Raw genomic sequence first — 23,401 nt, 5'->3', positions numbered from 1 at the left:
TGTAGGATCCCTCTTCCAATTTATATAATTTAGGGAGTCAAGTTTACACTAACTAAATTCTGCAGTCTAAAATCCATGGATTTACAAGAGTGTAACTGAGAGGAGAATTACAGCAGTGTCTTTACTTATACCATTTTTACATGGGATTTTCAGGATTTTATCCATTCATAATTTGCTACTGGGTAAATATTTAGACACATGGACGTCCTCTATGTATCTATACAGAATTATTTTTTTAAAATGTTCACTGCTTGTACTACTGTACTTTCTTCTTTTTTGTAAAGAACAATCTTTTGTCTAGTGTCCTGAAGAATTTCTTTTTTTTTGTGGGTTCATTTCAACCTTCAAGTCATTGTAACAGTTTTGTGTATTTAATATACAGTGAGTGTTAATATCATTGGCAGTTTTATAATAACATTATAACATACACCGTTCTTTCCAGATTTTTATGGACATCTAGGCTTCTGCATTAAACTACTATAGCTTGTAGAATTTACAGCAGAATTTGAAAATGAAGCCTCATGAAATGCCTTTTAAATTGTGTTGTACATCCACTGCTGTATATTTCTTGCAAAAAGACTAAAATGTAGGCAACTCTTATGCAATAATTTCTAGCATCCTATCTAAACAAGAGCATAGCATTATCATTCTGCTTGACAAAGCATAAAGGAGAAAAAATTGCAGTACAGTAGAAAATATAAATTCATCTTTTTATTTTAAAATCAAACAATAACTTGTTTTTCAGAAAAAAGGGTGAAAGACATGCATTGTCAGTTTAACAGAGGTAGCATTTCAGATTCTAATATAGACTAATACAGACCAGCTAGAAAAATAAAAGCTGAAGAGAGCCAGGAAACACCCTTTCTTTTAATGCAGACCTATGCCAGAAAACAGAGCCAAGTGGTAGATAATTTTACCATCAGAAATCAGCCTAATTAATCATTGTACACTGAAGACATGTAGAGAGTCTCAGATTGAGAATTAACATCATATTTTGAATGTCAGTTTAGTGCAAAGGGCAGCATTTCTTGCTACATTTGTAACCAAACATTTTAAAAGCAGAAAAGTCTGGATTTATCTTGTACCCTTAAAAACATACAGAATTTACACTGAAAAAATGTGATTTACAGAGATGACACAAGCTGTACTCCGTGTTATCAGAAAATAACACCATTGCATCACAGAGAGCCAACTCAAGTTGTCATTTCTGGTTACTATTATTTCTTAGGTAATAAACGACTTCTAGTTATTCTGGGCTGATGTGACATGGCAGTGTAAAATCAACAGGTTGTGTTGACCAAGATGATAACGTGTCACCACTGTACTAAACCTGTGAAAATCCCTTGGAATTCTTATTTGTTAAACCCCATGTTCACCACAGTAGCCAATGAAGAAGCCCACAACAAGATGCTATGTGCTATAAATTGCTACCGTGGCTTCATGCAACAGCAGTCTGCCTTAAACAAGCTAATAAAAAACTTCACTTGAGGAAACACTAATGAGGATTTTTTAAAATTTCAGTATGTAAAACCAAGCTTACCAGGGGCAGCTCTGCAGTTGTGTGCCTTACATATTTGCTTATTACCAATTAAACTGAACTCCAATACAATGTAAACATTAGTTTTTTAAACACCTGTTGGCCCACACTAAAAGCAAATACATACAGGTACTGCTACATGACATTTGTATTAATATTTTGCATTTTCAATCTCCTTTCCATACCCTTAATCCTTCTTGTCACTCATCCCTGAACTTCCTCTAATTTTGCAATATCCTTTTGGGATGGAGTGACCAATACTACACCAGATGACGGTGAACAATTGTTGTTGTTGTTGTTTTATAAAGGCATTATAATGTTTTCTGTATTATTCTCCATCCCATTCCTCATACATCATAAAAAAAATTGACCTCAGGTGCACATTGAGCAGAGGTCTTCATTGAGCTGTCAACAATGGTGTCCATGGCCTTCTCCTAAGTTGATATAATTAATTTAGATAAAAAATTTCTCTCCAAAGTGCATTAATTTGCATATATCAGCATTGAATTTCATCTGCCATGAAGTTGCTCATTCACCTAGCTTGTTTATTTCCTTCTGATGTTCCATATAACCCTCTCTGGACTTGATTAACCTGAATAATTTTGTGTCACCTGCATATTTTACTATATCAGTGTTCATCCCGTTTTCCAGATCATAAATAAATAAATAATGCCAGTCTTACTACAGAACATGTGGCACATCAGAGTTGAACTTTTTGCCAGGCTGAAAATTGATTATTTATTCTTAGTATTTGTTTTCTGTCTTTTAGCCAAAGTAATCTGTAACAATACATGGATGAAATTCTGCCTCATTTGGGAGTTTTGCCAGGGGCCTACATCTCTCACCTCTTGGCTACTTAGTTTCTTTAGTATCCTCTTGTGGGAATCCTTGTCAAAGACAATATGGAGGTATCAACTTTTGTCGAGTGATTCTCCTTTATCACCCACTTTATTCATGTGTTTAATGAAGTCTAGTAGATAGAGAGGCATGATTTTTCTTTTGAGAAGCTACACTGATGTACCATATGTATTGTATTTTATTTTAAATTGTTTTGACCTGCTTACCCAGTATATAGGTAAAGCTTACTGGTCTGGTAATTCCCGAATCACCTTTAGAGTCTTTTCTTAAATACAGATACAACTTTTGCCGCTCTCTGATCCTCTGACAAAATAGTTGCTTTTAACATAAAAATTTGCTCCAGCACTTTTTTTGACACCTCAATCTTTGAAAGCTCTTCATCTTTTTTCCAGAAAAGAGCAATTCAGGGGTAGAAATCTCCACAACATCTTCTGTATCAAGACTGATACCAAAAAATCATTTAGCTTCTCAGCCGTGTCCTTATCTTCCTTAATTGCTTCCTTTAACTCCTGTTGATCGCAGACTTGCCAATTCTTTTGCAGGCTTCTTGTTTCTGATATACAGTACTTAAAGCATTTCTTGTTTGTTTTCATACCTTTAGCTATTTGCTCTTTGGAATCCATCATAATCCTTCTAATTTTCTTCTTACATAGTGCATCTGCAGTTTATGCTTCTTTTATTGTCTTTACTAATTTAGATCCTGAAAGTTATTTATTTTTATTATAAGCATCCAAACGCTTGACCTTTTAAAAGTTTCCCTGCTAATAGATCTGCATGTAGTTTGGCTGATTTGCTGTGTGCATTTACATGTAGTTTGGCTATTTCACAGAGGAGGGGGTATATGTTTTTAAATTTTGCTTCTTCATTGGTCATAGTATATAAATCAGGAGAATCAGTTCTGCTTTAAGTACACTTTAGTGTTCTGATGGGAAAAAAGCCGGTTAATCTGCTACACAGATTAGCCATTGGTTAATCATGGCAACAATACCAACAACAATTATACTTCCAAATCTCTTCTTCAGCTCTGGATGCCCTAAATTTGAAGTCATATGGGCTTCATTCTTATTCAGATTTAGATCCTTAAATCCATTTTTTCATGTAAATATCATAGCAGAATTTTTAGAAGCCTTCTCAATCCACTGCTAGCTTCAAGCATGCAGCAGCTAATCTCCCAGTGATATGTAGCACACCAGCTATCCATCTTCTTGCTGGTCATCCCTGCTACAATCAGGGGCGGCTCCAGGCTCCAGCACACCAAGCGCGGGCTTGGGGCGGCATGCCGCGGGAGGCGCTCTGCTGGTCGCCGGGAGGGCGGCAGGCGGCTCCGGTGGACCTCCCGCAGGCATGCCTGCGGAGGGTCCGCTGGTCCCGCGGCTCCGGTGGAGCATCCGCAGGCACACCTGCGGGAGGTCCACCGGAGCCGCGGGACCGGCGACCGGCAGAGTGCCCCCCGCGGTGTGCCGCCGTGCTTGGGGCGGCTAAATGGCTAGAGCCGCCCCTGGCTACAATGACCCCCTGCCATTCTTTCCATAACAACTTTCTTGTGTTATATCTGTCTCTACATCTAATGTGACCAAAGTACGTAAATTTGAGTCTAAATTCCTTTAAGCACTAAACTGGCCTTAGTATAAATGAAAATCAGGTCATTATGATTCCAACTAGCATGTGCAAGACATACTAAAAAACCATGGTACTTCCGCATATATCCCTGCAAACTTCTATGTCCATCTGACCTGGTGTGTTTTTATGTGTATGCAGCTGTGTACATTATAAACACATGTGAGTTTCTGTATACTGATCCATCACTCCTTATCTTCTCTTTACAAGCCAAAATGCCAGCGATATCTATTAGGGGATTTTCTCAGTAAATAGGAAAGCTGGACTTCTGATCTAGATGTATCTGAAGAAGTGGGTTTTAACCAAGAAAGCCTATGCCCAAATAAATCTGTTAGTCTTTAAGCAAGGTGCCACCGGACTCCTCATTGTTTTTATGGATACGGACTAACACAGCTACCCCTCTGATACTTGATCTAGATGTAAATTTTGAAAGCTGATATGCAAAGCCTTTGAGGGAATTTTTGCGCACTTGACATTTTGTAACAAAGAAAAGTTGATGTCTTGAAAATTATGCAAAATTAACTAGTGAATTGAAATTTTGCATGTTTGTGTTATTTTAAAACAAGTTTTGGTTACCTTAATTAGATAAAATACTTTATTTAGATTCAAAAGGTCATTCCTCCTTTGTTACCTCCAAAATGTAAAGAGCCCTCCAACATTTTATCAGACTAACCCCACTCACTATAATTATTTTCTGTAAACACTGCATTTTTTTGAACTGTTGGAAACCATACTCAAATCTTGGACTATGCCAAAATATATTTATTGTTTGTTTAGCTTCAGGGGTCAGTTAACTAACTAGTGCCTTGTCAGTCCCAGTGATTGTCATTCTCCCCCAAAAGCAGTGATGTAAGAACCTCAAATAGTTCAGAATTCATATTCACTTTGAATGCTAATCTGAAGCTTAACTGAACCTTTAAGGACTCCACTAGAACCGGTGACCGTATGGGCCATGACTTCCCCTATCTGTTGTTTGTATCTGAGAGGAAACTCAGCAGCTTGGAACCTCTTTGTAGCATTACTTCCTCATTTTTAGGGGTAATCAAGCAACCTGTTTCCCTCGGTGACATCTGATTGCTCCACAGCAGGGGCAGCCCTAGACTAGCTGCCAGCAACTGGTGCCCTAGGCGAACCATGCAATCGGTCCTCTCTCCCCCAAACCTCAAAGGCAGATCTAGGCTGAGTTTTTTTGGTAAACTGGGAAACATTTTGCCCCTTTTTTCCTTTTAATGTTTTTTAAGTTTTTTTTTTTAAAGCAGAGGCTTAATTATTCGGTTTGTCTGTCCATCCATCTGTCCAACCAATGTTTCTGAGATCAGATAAAATAGAGACACGAAATTTTCAGAATAGATTTGTATGCAGGTGATATTTCAGTCCGATTTCAAATAAAAATGCATTAAAATATTAGTTATAATTTTTATTATTACAAATCCAAAATTATCCATTATACTATCCTGCTTTAATTGCCATTACCACCACATCCAATATAGAAAGAAATAAGAAAACTCTTCAATGAACTTTAACCTGTATTTACAAAACACTCTGAATAAAAAAAACTCTGTGCTTTTAAAACATGACTTTTCTTGCTTTAAGTTTTGAAAATTCAGTCACTAGTTCTTTTAGATCTAGTTTTCCAGCTATTTCATGCTCTATTGACATTTTGGCAAGTCCAACAAGTCTCTCTTGCACCATTGTTGAACACAGACATGTTTTTATCAATTTTAACTTTGGGAAGCTACATTCCCCACTAGCTACGGAAACTAGCAACGTTAAAAGAATGCATAAAGCTATAAAAATGTTTGGAAAACTGTCTGAGAGTTCATTTTCACAAACAAACTTCAGTACTTCTTCAGGAATGGAATGTTTCTTAAGTCATCTTGAAAAAGCCTGAAGCTCACTACACAAATCTGTAGCATCAATGTCTTTTGAATTTTCATGAGTCAATGCTGACTCCAGTTTTATACAAAATTCTCTTATCTGTTGTGCTGTTTTCTTTTGCAAGCTGTGGATATCATATAGAAAGCCAAATACTGACTCTAGCTGCTGCATCTGTTAAAATCTTTCAGCAACCGAATAAACAGCAGTATCAAGGACTGCAAAGCAGAAATTCACTTTGGAGCTTTGTTTTGGGTTTTGAATGGGTGTGTCTCATCCTTCATACGAAAACTGCTGTTTCTTTTGCTGAATGTGAACTGGCTCTGGTTCAAATTCTGTTGGAAAGTCTATTTCTTCAGCAAGCTCAAGAGAATCTATCAGTGTTCTTTCGAACCCTTCATCACTTCTTAATTCCTCCAGAATATTTTTAGTATTTGCTGCAGTTTTTGAGTAGCAGAATGTATGTTCAAGTTCTTTTCCTGAAGCAACTTACTAGTGAGGTTAATCTCGAAAAGGATATTATGCCACAAAATGAGTGAAATCACAAATTTGAACTTGGAAAGGCCATTTGCAATAACTTCTGCATCTGAACATGCTGTATTTCCAGATGATCCAGTAAAGGTAGTATCATCAGAAATTTCAATTAGGGCATCATAAATGTTTCCAAGTTCATAGCGAAGAAGCTTCAAAGCATCAAAATGTGACTCTCCCATCTTGTCTGACTAAGTGGTTTCACAATTTGAGAATTCACATGGCAAGTCAGAATCTCCCAACAGCATGTTGAGCCTGAGAAAAAACACATATATTCATTGCACCAGGTCAAAGGAACTGCTTGCTTCCAAACAGCATCTAGCAGCATTATTGACAACCAAATTCAGAGAATGTACACTGCAAGGACGAACAAGGCCCTAGGATTGATTTCCATCATTCTCCTTTGCACACCATTCTCTTTACCCTTCATATTACTCCCATTATCATAACCTTGACCACGTAAGTTTTCAACAGATAATGACATTGTTTCAAGCTCTTGTAGAATAGTTTCAGTCATAAATGCTCCAGTCATCTCCTTCAATGGTAAGAAACCCAAAAAATGTTCCTTTATGAGCATTTCAACATTATCTTCATCTGCAGACTTTTCTGTATCCACAAAATGAATGATCGTCATCATTTGTTCAAGATGACTCACATCTGGTGTACAGTCCAGTATTATTGAAAAGTATTTTGCAGAATGGGCAGCTTCTACAATTTTCTTTTTAATGGCATTTGCTAGGATTTGAATCAGTTCATTCTGCATATTTTTTCCAAAGTAATGAACCTGTGTTTCATGATCAATTATTTTATGTAGATGCTCCTTCATGACTGGATCAAACAAAGCTAGGTATTCAACAAATTTTAAAAAGTTTCCAGTACCTGGAGTGTATAATTTTTCATATCTACTGCAGCCATGGAATGCTAAATTTTGCCCACCGAGAACTCTCACTAAAGCAATCAGGTGCTCTAATATTTGTTCTTCATCGATAGTTTTTCCTTTTTTCAATTGTAATTCAAGTTCTTTCCAATTTTGAAAACATTCCAAATGTTCTGTACTTCTTTCATATGAAGAGAGAATTGAAGATATGTTTTTCCAGTCTGTCGAACCATTTTCAGTAAGTGATGTACCAATTGCTTGATTTCTAAACAACTTGCAGCAAAAGCAAAACACAGAGTCCTTCGACACTGAATATTGTAACCAGTTTTGATGAATTTCTTCCCCATTAATGAGTTTCCTCTTGTAATGCTGAGCAGAGAATTTTCTTTTATTTCCATCATTAAGGAAGGGAAATTCATGAACTTGTTCGGGTCCATGTTCCATGAGAATTTGCAGCACACGGTCATCACATCTGGGCCATGAAGCTGGGTCCCGATACTGTAACTTGTCTGTAACTTCCTCATCCTTTCTTCCTTCTACTTCATTTACTTCAATTTCTGCATGTCTCTCTGAAGGTGAATATATTTTCTCCACTTCCATATCAGTCTGACGCAGGGCCGCCCAGAGGATTCAGGGGGCCTGGGGACTTCGGCGGTGGGTCCCGGAGCGGAAGGACCCCCTGCCGCTGAATTGCTGCCAAAGACCCAGCACTTCGGTGGTGGGTCCCAGGGCGGAAGGACCCCCCGCCGTGGGTCTTCCGGGCACTTCGGCGGCGGGTCCAGGAGCGGAAGGACCCCCTGCCACCGAATTGCCACTGAAGACCCGGAGCGGAAGAAGCTCTGGGAGCCCGGGCCCCACGAGAGTTTTCTGGGGCCCCCAGAGCTAGTGAAGGACCCCACTCCAGGGGCCCCGAAAAACTCTCGTGGATGCCCCTGCGGGGGGGGGGGCTGGATCAAATTGCCCCACTTGCCCCCCCACCCCCCGTGGCCCTGGTCTGATGCTGTGAGCTGCCTTCATCTAGAAGTAAGTTTCCATCATCTTGAGTTTCCAAACTGCTTTTTTGTGGATGTGAACTACCCTCATCTTGGTCCTTCTCCTTCTCAGCCTTTCATTTATGATACTCAGCTCCTGAGGTTTTCTTTTGCCTCTTTCTGCCATGGGGCATTTGAATATTGTTACATACTGTGCTCCCGACTGCAAACATTATAGCGTTAAGGATGGCTGACACACCCAACACATGGTTGGCAATTTAAACCACATTGCAGCCATCCCAACACATCTTTTCACTGCTTAAAGGTTCAATGATTAGTAACATACACTCACTTACCTATTAAAACAGTTAGTTACAAAGTATACACGGAAACAAAATGACCTTTTTCGATGTGTAGCAGGGTGGAACCTGCTCCTGCTGAGAAGGGGTTTAAAAAGTGGCCTGGCAGGGCTTGAGAAGACAGCCTTCAGGCTAGGCTGATTGGGGAAGTGGCTGCAGCTGGGGCCACATCCCAAACAGAGAAACAGGGCCTTATAAGAAGGCAGGGAAGCCAGAAGCCAGACAGTCTCTCTCTGTTGCTAGAGGGAGATGGGCCTGGCTGCTTAGGAGCTTGAGACTAGATACCTGAGTGCAGCAGGGCTGGGGAAGGCTGAGGAGCCGGGGAGCTCCAGCCTAGAAAGCCCCAGGCTGTGGCCTAGCAGTGGGCCAATAGGTACTGTGGGTTGCAGAGGGCAACCTAGGGGTAGGCCAAGGCAGCAGGTCCAAACCCAACTTTGCCTGTGATGAGTTGGCTGAGACTGCAGTCTGCCCCAGAGTGTGGGGCTAGACAATGACTGGCAGTAGCCAAATACTGAGGCAAGGTAGGGATAGAGGGTGGGGGTTCCCTGAGAGAGAAAGGGAGACCCAGAGAGAAAGGGGTTGCTGCTAGGGGGCAGCGCCCCATGTAGAAGGGCACCGGGTCCAGGGAGGGACACGGGGGCCTACGAACAGGTGGATCACCAGCCTGCAGAGGGTGCTCCAGGGCTGGACTGAGCAAATTCGCAGAGCAACCATCAGGAGGCGCCGCAGGGGTGAGTCAACCCGTTTACAGATGTTATAACCCGACACCGATTATTCGGAAAATAATCCCCTTCCTCATGGTTACCCACTTGGAGTGTGATGTCAACACTTTCATAGTCTATTAAGTGTTAACACTGTTACTTTTCTTTTATGGACCCTTATTTATTACATGTGAACCAGTTATAACAAAGAAAAGTTCATAATTATATAGCTCAATGATAACACTAAGGTTTAATAATGCTTAAAGATATTCACATTTTGGATTTATAATCATAGAATATCAGGGTTGGAAGGAACCTCAGGAGGTCATCTAGTCAACCCCCCTGCTCTAGTTCAAAAGGAATTATTTTGGGGAAGTTCTATGGCCTTGGAATCTATAAAATTCCCTATTAAGCCAATATTAAAAATCTAGTCAACAGTCTCAACACACTTAAGTTGAGATAAACTTGAAAAAATATTTTGGGCTAAATCCTACTCATTTTATTCATATGAGACTAGCTTTGGTAAATTCCAATTGGACTGTTCATAGGCTAGATGGTTCTCTTATTTACACTGATGTATCAGAGTATCTTCACTGAATTCAGTTGAATTACTCTGGAGTTACATTAGTGTAACTTAGAGCACAATTTTTATACATGTAAGTAAAGTGAGCAGGATTTAGAACAATGTGCTCATAATCTCTCTCTTTATTGTTCTACTATCAGTAGGTGCATTTAATGTAGACTGAAGTTCAGAGAAGCAACAGTAACAATCTAAATTATGTCTGCAGTCAATTACCTACTCCACAAAATCAGCTTAGCATATTTATGTGTTTAAATATTAGTCTGCTATGGTCACAGAGAGGAAAATAACATTTTAAGGATTGCCATGAAATATGTTTCACAATGCAGAAACAAGAACAATTCTCTCAAGTGCAGAGAGAAATTTTCCAGAGGAGTTTGAGTAGGAGTTTGCAAGGGGAGTTTGTGGGGAAGACTAGGAGAACTAGGCAGAGGAACAGACAGACTAGTGAAGGGAGTGTGTGGTGTACTGGCAGTGTTGTAGTGCTCACTGGAGGGTTGTTTTGCTGTGGATAGTGGTGTTTTGGTTTGATTTGTGTTTCCCTGACTAACAGGACTTAGATGGGAAGGCTATGACAGATACAGAGGCAGCAGTGGTAGTGACTCAAGCAGTGGAAGACACAATGAAGATGACTGGATGTGGAAACTGTGGTATGTACATGATCCTGGAGGGGGTACCTGAAAAGAGTTTCATCTGCATGAAGTGTCACCTTATAGAGCTGATGGAAGAAAAGATCCAAGATGCAGGTGGAAACTCTGGTTGAGTTTAGAAGGGGAGTTTGAGCAGATGATGGAGCAAAGTCATGAGGAAGCTGAAGGGAAAAGCTCAGACTTCCAGATGAACTCTGAGGGGAGACTGCTGGGTGAGGAAAGTAGACAGCAGAAGCCTGTGACTAAGAGGAAAAGATGGGCTAATGAAGGAGAAATAGAACTCAGGAACAGGTTTGCGGAGTTGGGAAATGAAGAAGAGGCATAGCAGGTGGTCACTGAAGGTGGGAGGGCAAGGAAGAAGAGAAAACCAGCTAGTCCTATAGGAAGAGGGGAAGATTCAATGGAGATAACACCACCAAATATGAGCCCCAGGAGGATATGGTATGTGTTGCGGAGGATTGCAAGGGACAATAGGAATCGAGAGGACTTGCAGCAAGAGGGAACAGGGGATAGACCGGAGAATTGCACCATCACCAAGAAAAGGCAGGTCTATATGATTGGGGACTCCTTACTGAGAAGAATAGACAGGCCTATAACCAGAGCTGATCCCGAGAACAGAAGAATGTGCTGTCTGTCGGGTGCCAAGATACGGGATGTGGACCTGAGGCTGAAGAGAATCCTAACAGGAGTGAGACAGAATCCACTGATTATCACTGGAATGTATAAAGGGAGACTATGCCAGGCTGGGGAAGACTCTCAAGGAAATTGAGGCTCAGATGATCTTCAGTGGGATTCTGCCTGTTCCTAGAGAAGGGCAATAAAGGTGTGACAAGATTATGATGATCAACAGATGGCTCAGGCAGTGGTGCTATAAAGAGGGCTTTGGGATGTATGGCCACTGGGAGGCATTCATGGACAGAGGACTGTTCTCTCAGGATGGATTTCACCTGAGTACAGAGGGAAATAGACTTCTGGGATGGAGACTGGCACAACTGATTAAGAGAGTTTTAAACTAGGAATTTGGGGGAGATGGTTGGGAGACGTCCAGGTAATCTCCACGCCAGATTTTAACATTGAGAGGGAAGAAAACGAAGTAAGAAAGGATACAGCCATGGGTAGGAGAATGGACATAAGAAGGAAGGGTAGTGTAGACACCAGTCTAATAGGTGATACTGGTGGGAGAAAGTCTGTGCCTAATCGGGTAAAGAATGTGAGCGAAGCCAAACAGCAAAAATTAAGATGTTTGTACACTAATGCGGGGAACCTAGGTAACAAAATGGAGGAACTAGAGCTACTGGTGCAGGAAGTGAAACCAGATATTATAGGGATAAAAGAAACATGGTGGAATAGTAGTCATGACTGGAGTACAGGTATTGAAGGGTATGTGCTGTTTAGGAAAGACAGAAATAAAGACAAAGGTGGTGGAGTAGCATTGTATATCACTGATGAGATAGACTGTAAAGAAATAAGAAGGGATGGAATGGATAAGACAGAGCCTATCTGGGCAAAAATCACGTTGGGGAAGAAAGGTATTAGAGCCTCCCCTGGGATAGTGCTTGGGGTGTGCTATAGACCACTGGGATATGATTTGGATATGGATAGAGACCTCTTTAATGTTTTAATGAAGTAAATACTAACGGGAATTGTGTGATCATGGGAGATTTTAACTTCCCAGATATAGATGGAGGACAAGAACTAGTAATAATAATAATAGGGCTCAGATTCTATAGCTGATGGATTCCTTCACCAAGTAGTTGCTGAACCAACAAGAGGGGATGCCATTTTAGATTTGGTTTTGGTGAGTAGTGAAGACCTCATAGAAGAAATAGTTGTAGGGGACAACCTTGGTTAGAGCAATCATGAGCTAATTCAGTTCAAACTAAATGGAAGGATAAACAAAAATAGATCTGTGACTAGGGTTTTTTATTTCAAAAGGGCTAACTTTAAAAAAATAAGGAAATTAGTTAGGGAAGTGGATTGGACTGAAGAACATGTGGCTCTAAATGCGGAGGAGGCCTGGAATTACTTCAAGTCAAAGTTGCAGAAACTATCAGAAGCCTGCATCCCAAGAAAGGGGAAAAAATTCATAGGTAGGAGTTGTAGACCAAGCTGGATGAGCAAGCATGTGATAGGTGTTTAAGAAAAAGAAAGCCTACAAGGAGTGAAAGATGGGAGGGATCAGCAAGGAAAACTACCTTATTGAGGTCAGAACATGTAGGGATAAAGTGAGGAAGGCCAAAAGCCATGTAGAGTTGGACCTTGCAAAGGGAATTAAAACCAATAGTAAAAGGTTCTATAGCCATATAAATAAGAAGAAAACAAAGAAAGAAGAAGTGGGATGGCTAAACACTGAGGATGGAGTGGAGGTTAAGGATAATCTAGGCATGGCCCAATACCTAAACAAATACTTTGCCTCAGTCTTTAATGAGGCTAATGAGGAGCTTAGGGATAATGACAGGATGACAAATGGGAATGAGGATATGGAGGTACATATTACCACATCCGAGGTAGAAGCCAAACTCGAATAGCTTAATGGGACTAAATCAGGGGGCCCAGATAATCTTCATCCAAGAATATTAAATGGCACATGAGATTGCAAGCCCATTAGCAAAAAATTTTAATGAATCTGTAAACTCAGGGGTTGTACCATATGACTGGGAGTTGCTAACATAGTTCCTATTTTTAAGAAAGTAAAAAAAGTGATCTGGGTAACTACAGGCATGTTATTTTGACATCTGTAGTATGCAAGGTCTTGGAAAAAATTTTGAAGGAGAAAGTTGTTAAGGACACAGAGGTCAGTGGTAATTGGGACAAAATACAACATGGCTTTACAAAAGGTCGATCATGCCAAACCAACCTGGTCTCCTTCTTTGAGAAGGTAACAGATTTTTTACATAGAGGAAACACAGTGGATATAATTACCTTGATTTCAGTAAGGCATTTGATACGGTTCCACATGGGGAATTATTAGTTAAATTGGAAAAGATGGGGATCAATATGAAAATTGAAAGGTGGATAAGGAACTGGATAAAGGAGAGACTACAACAGGTTATACTGAAAGGTGAACTGTCAGGCTGGAGGGAGGTTATTAGCGGAGTTCCTCAGGGATAGGTTTTGGGACCAATCTTATTTAATCTTTTGATTACTGACCTTGGCACAAAAAGTAGGAGTGTGCTAATAAAGTTTGCAGATGACACAAAGCTGAGAGGTATTGCCAAGACAAAGAAGGACCGGGATATCCTACAGGAAGATCTGGATGACCTTGTAAACTGGAGTAATAGTAATAGGATGAAATTTAATAGTGAAAAGTGCAAGGTCATGCATTTAGGGATTAATAACAAAACATTTTGTTATAAGCAGGGGCGGCTCCAGGGATTTTGCCGCCCCAAGCACGGCAGGCAGGCTGCCTCCAGTGGTTTGCCTGTGGAGGGTGGGCTGGTCCCGCGGCTTTGGCGGACCTCCCGCAGGCGTGTCTGCGGGAGGTCCTCCAAAGCCGCGGGACCAGCGGACCCTCCGCAGGCACACCTGCGGGAGGTCCACCGAAGCCGCGGGACAGCGGACCCTCTGCAGGCAAACCGCCGGAGGCAGCCTGCCTCCCGCCCTTGTGGCACCGGCAGAGCGCCCCCCACGGCTTGCCGCCCCAAGCACGTGCTTGGCGTGCTGGGGCCTGGAGCCGCCCCTGGTTATAAGATGGGGACTCATCAGTTGGAAGTAACAGAGGAGGAGAAAGACCTCGGAGTATTGATTGATCACAGGATGACTATGAGCCACCAATGTGATATGGCCGTTAAAAAAGCTAATGCAGTCTTGGGATACGTTAGGCGAGGTATTTCCAGTAGAGATAAGGAGGTGTTAGTACCGTTATACAAGGCACTGGTGAAACCACATCTGGAATACTGTGTGCAGTTCTGGTCTCCCATGTTTAAGAAGGATGAATTCAAACTGGAACAGGTACAGAGAAGGGCTACGAGGATGATCCGAGGAATGGAAAACCTGTCTTATGAAAGGAGACTCAAAGAGCTCGGCTTGTTTAGCCTAACCAAAAGAAGGCTGAGGGGAGATATGATTGCTCTTTATAAATATGATGATGATGTTCGTCCATCGTTTTCGAAGAAGACCTTGACATCTAGCAGGTTGTGAGCTGTCCACAGTGCGTCCGCAGGTGGCTGATAAGGCCAATACGGGCACGAAATGTTCTGTCACATGTCGGGCAGACATGTGTGGGCACCACTGTTACTACATTTACAGCTCTGGCTTTACGGAGTGCTCGCTTCTCTTGAGCAATAGTTATCCTTCTGGCTTCAGCTGTCTGGCAGCCTTGATGGATCAGCGTACGCCATGTCGATCGGTCTTGTGCCAGAGTTTCCCAGGAGGTGATGTCAATATCCAGGGACTTAATAGAGGCTTTCAGCGTGTCTTTATATCGCTTCTTTTGTCCCCCGTGCGATCGCTTTCCTTGAGACAGCTCACCATAAAAGAGCTGTTTGGGGATGCGGTGGTCTGGCATCCTTACAACATGGCCTGCCCAGCGTGTCTGGGCTTTCATAAGCAGAGTATAAATTGATGGCAGGCCTGCTCTGGAGAGGACTTCTGTATCTGGCACCTTATCCTGCCACCGGATCCTCAGAAGTCTGCGGAGGCAAGTCATGTGGAAGTGGTTCAGTTGCCTAGCGTGCCTCCTGTATACAGTCCAAGTCTCACTGGCATACATCAGGGTAGTTAGCACTACTGCTCGGTAGACTTTAAGCTTTGTAGCAAGGCTTATTCCACGGCGGTCCCACACATTGGTCAACAGTCTGCCAAATGCAGAACTTGCCTTAGCGATTCTGCAGTTGACCTCGATGTCAATTGTCACTGCGCGAGAAAGGGTGCTGCCAAGGTATGTAAATTGGTCCACTGCTTGCAGCTTTTGTCCCTTCACTATGATGGTGGGCTCTTGGTGTTGGGCTTTCGGAGCTGGCTGGTGCATCACTTCGGTTTTCTTTATGTTGATGAGGAGGCCGAAGTTATCGCATGCTGCTGCGAATTTATCCATGCTAGCTTGCATTTCCTGCTCTGATCCAGCATTCAGGGCACAGTCGTCAGCAAAAAGAAGATCTCTTAGCACAGTCTCCTTTACTTTGGTGACAGCCTGGAGTCTTCGCAGGTTGAACAGTTTCCCATCAGTCCTGTATCTCAGGCTGATTCCCAAGGAACAGTTCTGAAAGGCGTCTGACAGCATAGCTGAAAACATTATGCTGAATAGGGTCGGTGCCAACACACACCCTTGCTTGACGCCGTTTGTGACGGGAAAGACCTCTGAAGCTTCTCCGTCGTCCAGAACACGAGCCGTCATGCCGTCGTGGAACTGATGTACCATCAGGATGAATCTGTCAGGGCACCCAAACTTCGACATGATGCGCCAAAGACCTTCGCGACTGACAGTGTCAAAAGCCTTGGTAAGATCCACGAAGATGGTATACAGTTCACGATTCTGCTCTTGACACTTCTCTTGGAGCTGACGAACTGCGAAGATCATGTCCACAGTGCCACGCTCTTTGCGGAAGCCGCACTGTGTCTCGGGTAGTAAACCCTGTTCCAGGTGGTCAATCAGGCGATTCAGCAACACTCGTGCAAGGATATTTAAATATAAATATATTAGAGGGATAAATACCAGGGAGGGAGAGGAATTATTTAAGCTCAGTACCAATGTGGACACAAGAACAAATGGATATAAACTGGACATCAGGAAGTTTAGACTTGAAATTAGATGAAGGTTTCTAACCATTAGAGAAGTGAAGTTCTGGAACAACCTTCCAAGGGGAGCAGTGGGGGGAAAAGACATATCTGGCTTCAAGACTAAGCTTGATAAGTTTATGGAGGGGGTGGTATGATGGGATAGCCTAATTTTGGCAATTAATTGATTTTTGACTATTAGCAGAAAATATGCCCAATGGCCTGTGATGGGATGTTAGAGGGAGTGGGATCTGAGTTACTACAGAGAATTCTTTCCTGGGTGCCTGGCTGGTGAGTCTTGCCCACATGCTCAGGGTTTAACTGATCGCCATATTTGCGGTCGGGAAGGAATTTTCCTCCAGGGTAGATTGGCAGAGGCCCTGGGGGTTTTTCGCCTTCCTCTGTAGCGTGGGGCACGGGTCACTTGCTGGAGGATTCTCTGCACCTTGAAGTCTTTAAACCATGATTTGAGTACTTCAATGGCTAAGACATAGGTTAGGGGTTTGTTGTGGGAGTGGGTGGGTGAGATTCTGCGGCCTGCGTTGTGCAGGTCAGACTAGACGATAATAATGGTCCCATCTGATCTTAAAGTCTATGACTCTGTGACTCTATGTGTACAACATAGGAATATCCTCATTGATGCAACCGATGGTCCATCCAACTTAATATTCTGTCTGCAGCAGGAGAAAATTAAAAACCTCTAGAATGCTTCTAAACTTGGGGAAAATTTCTTCTTGATGATTTGCTTAAGCACTGAATCATGAGGATCACTAGCCCTTGTGATTTTACCTTAGCTAGTTTCACTTTTAGAGAAAACATGTGTGTGTACATATCTACACATCTTAACTATTCTTAAGCCTTATGATTTTATGTTAGTTATTAAAACAGAGAACGAGTAAATGTGAGTGAATGCATGTATAATATGTATGTTAAGGAGGAGAAGAAAAACAGATCTGAATATTTAAGACTTTGATAAACATTTGGAAGCTTGGTGATCTGAACTTTGACTATCTACTTCCTCAGTAACAGGTCAAAACAAAGTCGTTAGTCCAAATTTACTTATATGTTTGGAAAGTTTGGATTCAGATCCAATATTAACAGCTTGGTCCTCTTCCTTCTGTATATATTTAGACCCAGGGTTTTGGCTCAGCCTATCACAGAGGAACAGGACAACTACAAAGTTTAGATGTGATGAAGTTTGGGAATTTTGGTGATCTATGTATCTTATGAAGGAGAAAGAAAAGAAAATTCGGTCATTTTGCTGATACAGCTGAAGTAAGATTTCATTTTCTTGTCTCTATGTAGTTAAATTCCCAAGAATCCAATTTTGTTGGTGAGAACATGACAAATTGTTTAATAATGACTATTATTAAAGATAATTGGTAATGTCTGATTTATTTTTCTAGTAAATTCATTAAAATAAGTTATTAAAACCTTATGTTCTCTTGTAAAAACTGCCTTTGTCTGTAACACAAATATGTCATTTCTAAGAACAGCCAGATGAATATGTTGCAGTAGTGGTATTTAAAAATAATTTTGGAAGGAATTCTCAGCTCATTATTTATCATTAGATATGTTTCCCCCCCCCCCATCTTCTGAATTACCAGTATTAAGAATAGGAAGACAAGACCTCTAGCTTCTATTTAAGCAACATGAGGGACATCTTGAAAATAGAACACAATCGAGAGAGGTAATGTTTATGAGTCAGAGAGGCATGTGCTACCAGAGCCAACATTAATAAGATGTATCAGATGTTTCTGGTGATGAAAACCTTTTTGTAAGGTGAAATGGGCCATATTCCATTCCTTTTATTTCAAAGATAAGATGGAATTGCAAAACCTACCTGGCTCCTTGATGCAAGGACTCTCCACATGAGATAATCTCCAGCATATTACTGTTGGCAAGCAGATCTTTCACCCTTTTTTCCTCCAGGCATTACAGAAAATATTAAATCAGTTTGGTGTCCATACAAACTTTTGATCCTAGAAACAGCCTAGGGTACTATCATTATCTTCAGGAGAACCATTTGTAGATCTTCAGTAAGTAGTACTAATTTAACTTCTTTGCTAGAGAAAAAGTGACTGATTTTCTAGATCAATATTTGATTGAATATGTTTGAAATGTTGGCAGATAAAGGCCCCTTTTTCTGGTCCAAAGACTTTTTGAACCACAGAGATATACTGTTCTAGCTCCCCTGGGATCTAAGTGGAAGGAGGTCTCAAAGATCTGTAAGAAACCTACCTGCTGTTCCTTGTGTTCTTCCAGCAATACTTTCTAAAGGTTGAGATGAGAAGAAAAGAAGATCAAGAACCAAAATGTCTTTATATCAATTCTTAATCTTTCTTTGTGCCTTTCTCAACTAAAAATAATTGTTTATAACACCAGTTTACAAAAACTCCTGTAATAATATCATGTGAAAGGAGAAAAAATGTTCAGGCTAGTCCTTCATATTTGCTTTAAGAAGATGCTCCAACAACTTTTGCAAAGCATTTGAGTGTTTTCCTCCCCTTTCATGACACTAATTAAAGTGGCATGTCAATGTATCATCATGTTGAAAGAGATCCATTAAAGAGAGAGATTGAGAGTGGAAAAACTGGCATAATGGGCATATACATTAGAACGTCAGAAGAAAAGTTGTCTAGTTATGCTAGAAAATTGCAGAATTTTAAAATAATTATTTCACAGAAATAATGTAAGAATACATTCTATGATTCTCAAACAGTAGCAAGACATACCGATTAAAAATATAGAGATGTGAGATATCAACCAGCTTATATCATATTAAGACATACCGTACATAAACTACATTGTAGCAGTGGTATTCTTGCTTTTCAAATTAAGGTTTCTTTAAATCTTCAGGAGTTTGATTAGCCATAAACATTTTTAGACTGAGACTTCATATAAAATCCTGGATTGAAATTTGACCTAGTACAAGAACAAATATTAAATTAGCTTAGAAGTTTTTATAATACACAATTTAAAAAAAATGCTTATTGGGTTTAAGATACTTTTGTGTGCTCAACATAAATAAGGTTTAATTTTTTTAAAAAATGAGAAATACTTGATCCATACTATTGTATTTAAAGTTTTATTTTTTTAAAAAAGTATTTACAGCTTATTGGCTGATGTTTATGCACTGTTTTTCAACAACAAAAAACACACAAGAACTTTTATTACTCAGATAGTGTGTGGTATCATATTAACTCTATAGACTACAGCAGCTCACATGAAGCTACTACAGCCTTTATAATCAATTATCTGTCATCTTTGTTAGATCTACATTGGTACATTGGATTACATTAAAAATCTGCTTTTTAAAAGTGCCTTGATTTAATTAGCCAATACTTGAGTAATGTAAGTAACTTGCTTATTTTTTACTTGAAAAGTAGTTAAAATGTACTTCCACAAGCCAAGTATGTGTAAGCCACTCAAATAGATCCAAAGGAGAACAGTATTTTAGTTTTATACTTTGTTTTGTTTTGTTGTTTCAGTGAACTTGAGAGAAACTTTAAAGAAACTGTGGTAAAGCCACCATATTCCTGCCTTGTTGATCTCATGGGAAACAGAGAAAATCACTAACACTCTTGTATTGACCATCTAATTTCAAGTGATGCTAAAATAACTCCAGTGTCCATTCTTGTATGTAAATTGAGTGTTGAATGCTTGTTAAACTTTGGGGTAAAAGTTTTAGCAGTATGCCACCAACTATTTCTGCAACATGCATAATTGCTAGATTATTTCAGAAACATCTCATCCAGTTACCATACCAGACACTACTAACTGAAATCATAAGCACCCAGCAGTGATGTTGGATAGGCAATAGACTCTGCAAGGATCAAAATAAGCCAAACAAAATCTATGTTTTGTACCTGCTTCCAGTATGTTTGGGAAGCACTGTTAATGAGAAATGAGGTTGATGTACCCACCACACATTTTTGGATTACTGTTCAGCACCATTAATCTGAAACCTAATGAAACTGAGACCACCTACAGTGGAGGGATATTGTGTCCATCTGACAAACTGCATCCAATTTACTAACTGATGGTATGACACAAGCTGCCACTGGTCATATGATTTTTCTGTTTTTGATTGGTCATACATTAAGCATTAGTAACAGGGCAGTGCCATTCCACTGTAGTTCTCTGGCAAGATTAATAGTATTGCACAGTACACTGTAATTATGTGACAGTGATAACATGTAATGTGCAGTTTTCCACCCACCATGGACACAAATTTGTAGAAATCTTGGCTTCTCAAGACTGTATTTATGGAATTAGAAAAGAATAATTTGCTGGCCATGGTGTATATTGAATCTTTTCAGTTTACTTTTGCGTAACTTTGTGAACATGTTTTATGTATGTCACAACAAAACACTACAGGAAGAGATAAAATAATACATACATCACACAATGCACAACCTAGACTCCAACCTGCATTGCACAATGGGGTTCTTTAAAAGAAAAATGCTGACTCTCCAAGTGGAAGATGCTTTTGTTTCTGCACCTGTTTTGGCTAGTAGCTGATGTTTGGGATTCCACTGCAATATACACTTCTACGGGATGTCAGTAGAAGTAAAATAGAGAGAAATTATTATAGATATTAGTGATCTTCTTAAAAAGAACAGGAGTACTTGTGGCACCTTAAAGACTAACAAATTTATTTAATTTATATAAATTCATAGAATCATAGAACTTAAGATCAGAAGGGACCATTATGATCATCTAGTCTGACCTCCCGCAAAATGCAGGCCACAAAAGCTGACCCACCCACTCTTGAAATAATTCTCTCCCTTGACTCAGCTGTTGCAGTCCCCAAATCCTGGTTTAAAGACTTCAAGTAGCAGGTAATCGTCCAGCAAGCGACCCCTGCCCCATGCTGCGGAGGAAGGCGAAAAACCTCCAGGGCCACTGCCAATCTACCCTGGAGGAAAATTCCTTCCCGACCCCAAATATGGCGATCAGCTGAACCCCGAGCATGCGGGCAAGACTCTCCAGCCAGACACTCGGGAAAAAAACTTTCAATATCCCAACATTGACCCTCGGTACTAATTACCAGTGGCGGCACGTTATTGACCTATTTACTAAATAGTGTTATCCTATCAAACCATTCCCTCCATAAACTTATCAAGCTTAAACTTAAAGCCAGAGAGGTCCTTCGCCCCCACTGTTTCTCTCGGTAGGCTGTTCCAGAATTTCACTCCCCTGATGGTTAGAAACCTTCGTCTAATTTCAAGCCTAAACTTCCCGACTGCCAATTTATATCCATTTGTTCTCGTGTCCACATTAGTACTGAGCTGAAATAATTCCTCTCCCTCCCTGGTATTTATCCCTCTGTGTAACCGGGTCCTTGCCTGGCCTGCCCCCCTGGTGCTCTGGGCTCCTTTAATAAAGCTCCGTCAGGCTTCTCCTTTGCAGCACCCGTGGTTTATTCACAGAATAGTTCCCACCACCAGCAATACTATATACAAACTTTACAGGCTTTTCTCCTCTTTACAGGGTTTCTCCCTTCTGTCTGGATACTAACCCTTCCCTGGCCATTCCCCGTCTGCACTGGCTGCCAGCCAGGCTTTATAGCTCCTTCCTGAGCAGGCCCACAGGTGCAGCCAGTTTCTGGGGCCAGGCACCAGCCTTCTCCCCAGCCCCAATCCATTTCCTCTGATTGAGGCTGGCTGAGCAGGGGCTGGTTAGGTGCTTCTGCAGCAGCACCCTGCTACATACCTCCCCCCTTAAGCTGGTGCCAGGCCTGGCCTCCCTCGGCCTCGCCTTCCACGGCCCGGGACCTTATCTGGCTGTTGCACCCCCTGCCCAGTCGGGGGGTTCCCTGTACCAACCCCTTGGGTTGTTTGTACTCCCCAGCCACAAAAGGCACATTCGGTCGGGGGTGAGGCACCCCACCGGTCCACGCTGACCCAGAGGTCCTCACACCAGTCGCATGGCTGGGCTGGCCGCGCCAGCGGCTCCCCTTTCTTTTCCAGCGGGGTTGCTAGCTCAGAGCCTACTGCCCCGAGTCGGCCCCCTGCCTCTGGTTCAGGTTCTCTGCCCCTGTAGTGTTGGGCCTCTCCCTGCTGGGCGCCTTCTATCCCCCCGAGGGCTTCCTCCCCCAGGTGGTCTTGCCCTGGGCTCCTCATACATACCCTCTTGTTTATCCTCCTGGCTTGGTTGTCTAGGCTGCTCTAGGTTTACCCCGGGAGGTTGTGGGGCCTTTTCTTGCTCCCTTTTCACCTCCACCGGGGCCTTGCTCTCCCTTTCCAGGGTCCCTTTTCTCCTCCTGTTTCTTCGTTGCTTCCCCCCGGCCGCCTTTCCCTTCAGGGGAAAGCGCCAGTCCTGTCCTAGGACCACGGGGTACGCTAAGCCTTCGATTACCCCCACCCGCTTCCAGGTAAACCACCCATTGACCTCCAGGGGTACCTGGGCCACGGGACAACACTTCCTATCCCCATGGATGCAGTCCACCCACATCCGTCCCCCAGGGATAAGCCAGTGCGGCTTCACTACGCGCCGCTGTACAAAGGAGCGGGCGGAGGCCGTGTCAACCAGACCCCTCTGGGTCCTTTTTCCTACCCGCACCGGGATGGTGGCCAACCCATGCCTCTTTTCCCCTGCCCCAGTACTAGTCCATCCGCAAAAGTCTGCTGCTCCGCACTCCATCACCGGGCAGTCCCGACTTTTGTGTCCTGGCTGACCACATCGCCAGCATACGAACTGCCCCGGGCGGCTAGGGGTCCCCTTGGGCTCCTCCCGTCGCCGGTCCGGTGGCTTCGCCCCGCTGTGCTCCCGGGGTCCTCTGCTCCCCTCTGGGCCTTTCAAGACTCGGTGCTCCCTTACGGGGAAATCAGCCTCAGCGTACTCCTCGGTTCTTTGTACCGCCGCTTCCAGAGTGGCTGGCTGATGTCGCCGCACCCACACCCGCACGCTGTCAGGAAGGCCCTGCAGGAACTGTTCCAGGACCACCTGGTCCACTATCTGGCCCACGGTGTGGGCATCAGGCCTCAACCACCGGGTTGCCCAGTCCATTAGCTTTTGGGCATAGGCCTGGGGTCGCACACGCCCTGTCCATCGGGCTGCCCGAAGCTTCTGCCGGTACTTCTCTGCAGACAACCCGAGGCGGTCTAAGATTGCCGCCTTCACCG

Source organism: Mauremys mutica, chromosome 3 (assembly GCF_020497125.1).
Source record: "Mauremys mutica isolate MM-2020 ecotype Southern chromosome 3, ASM2049712v1, whole genome shotgun sequence".
Taxonomy (NCBI): Eukaryota; Metazoa; Chordata; order Testudines; family Geoemydidae; genus Mauremys; species Mauremys mutica.
Note: the sequence above shows the minus strand (reverse complement) of the source record.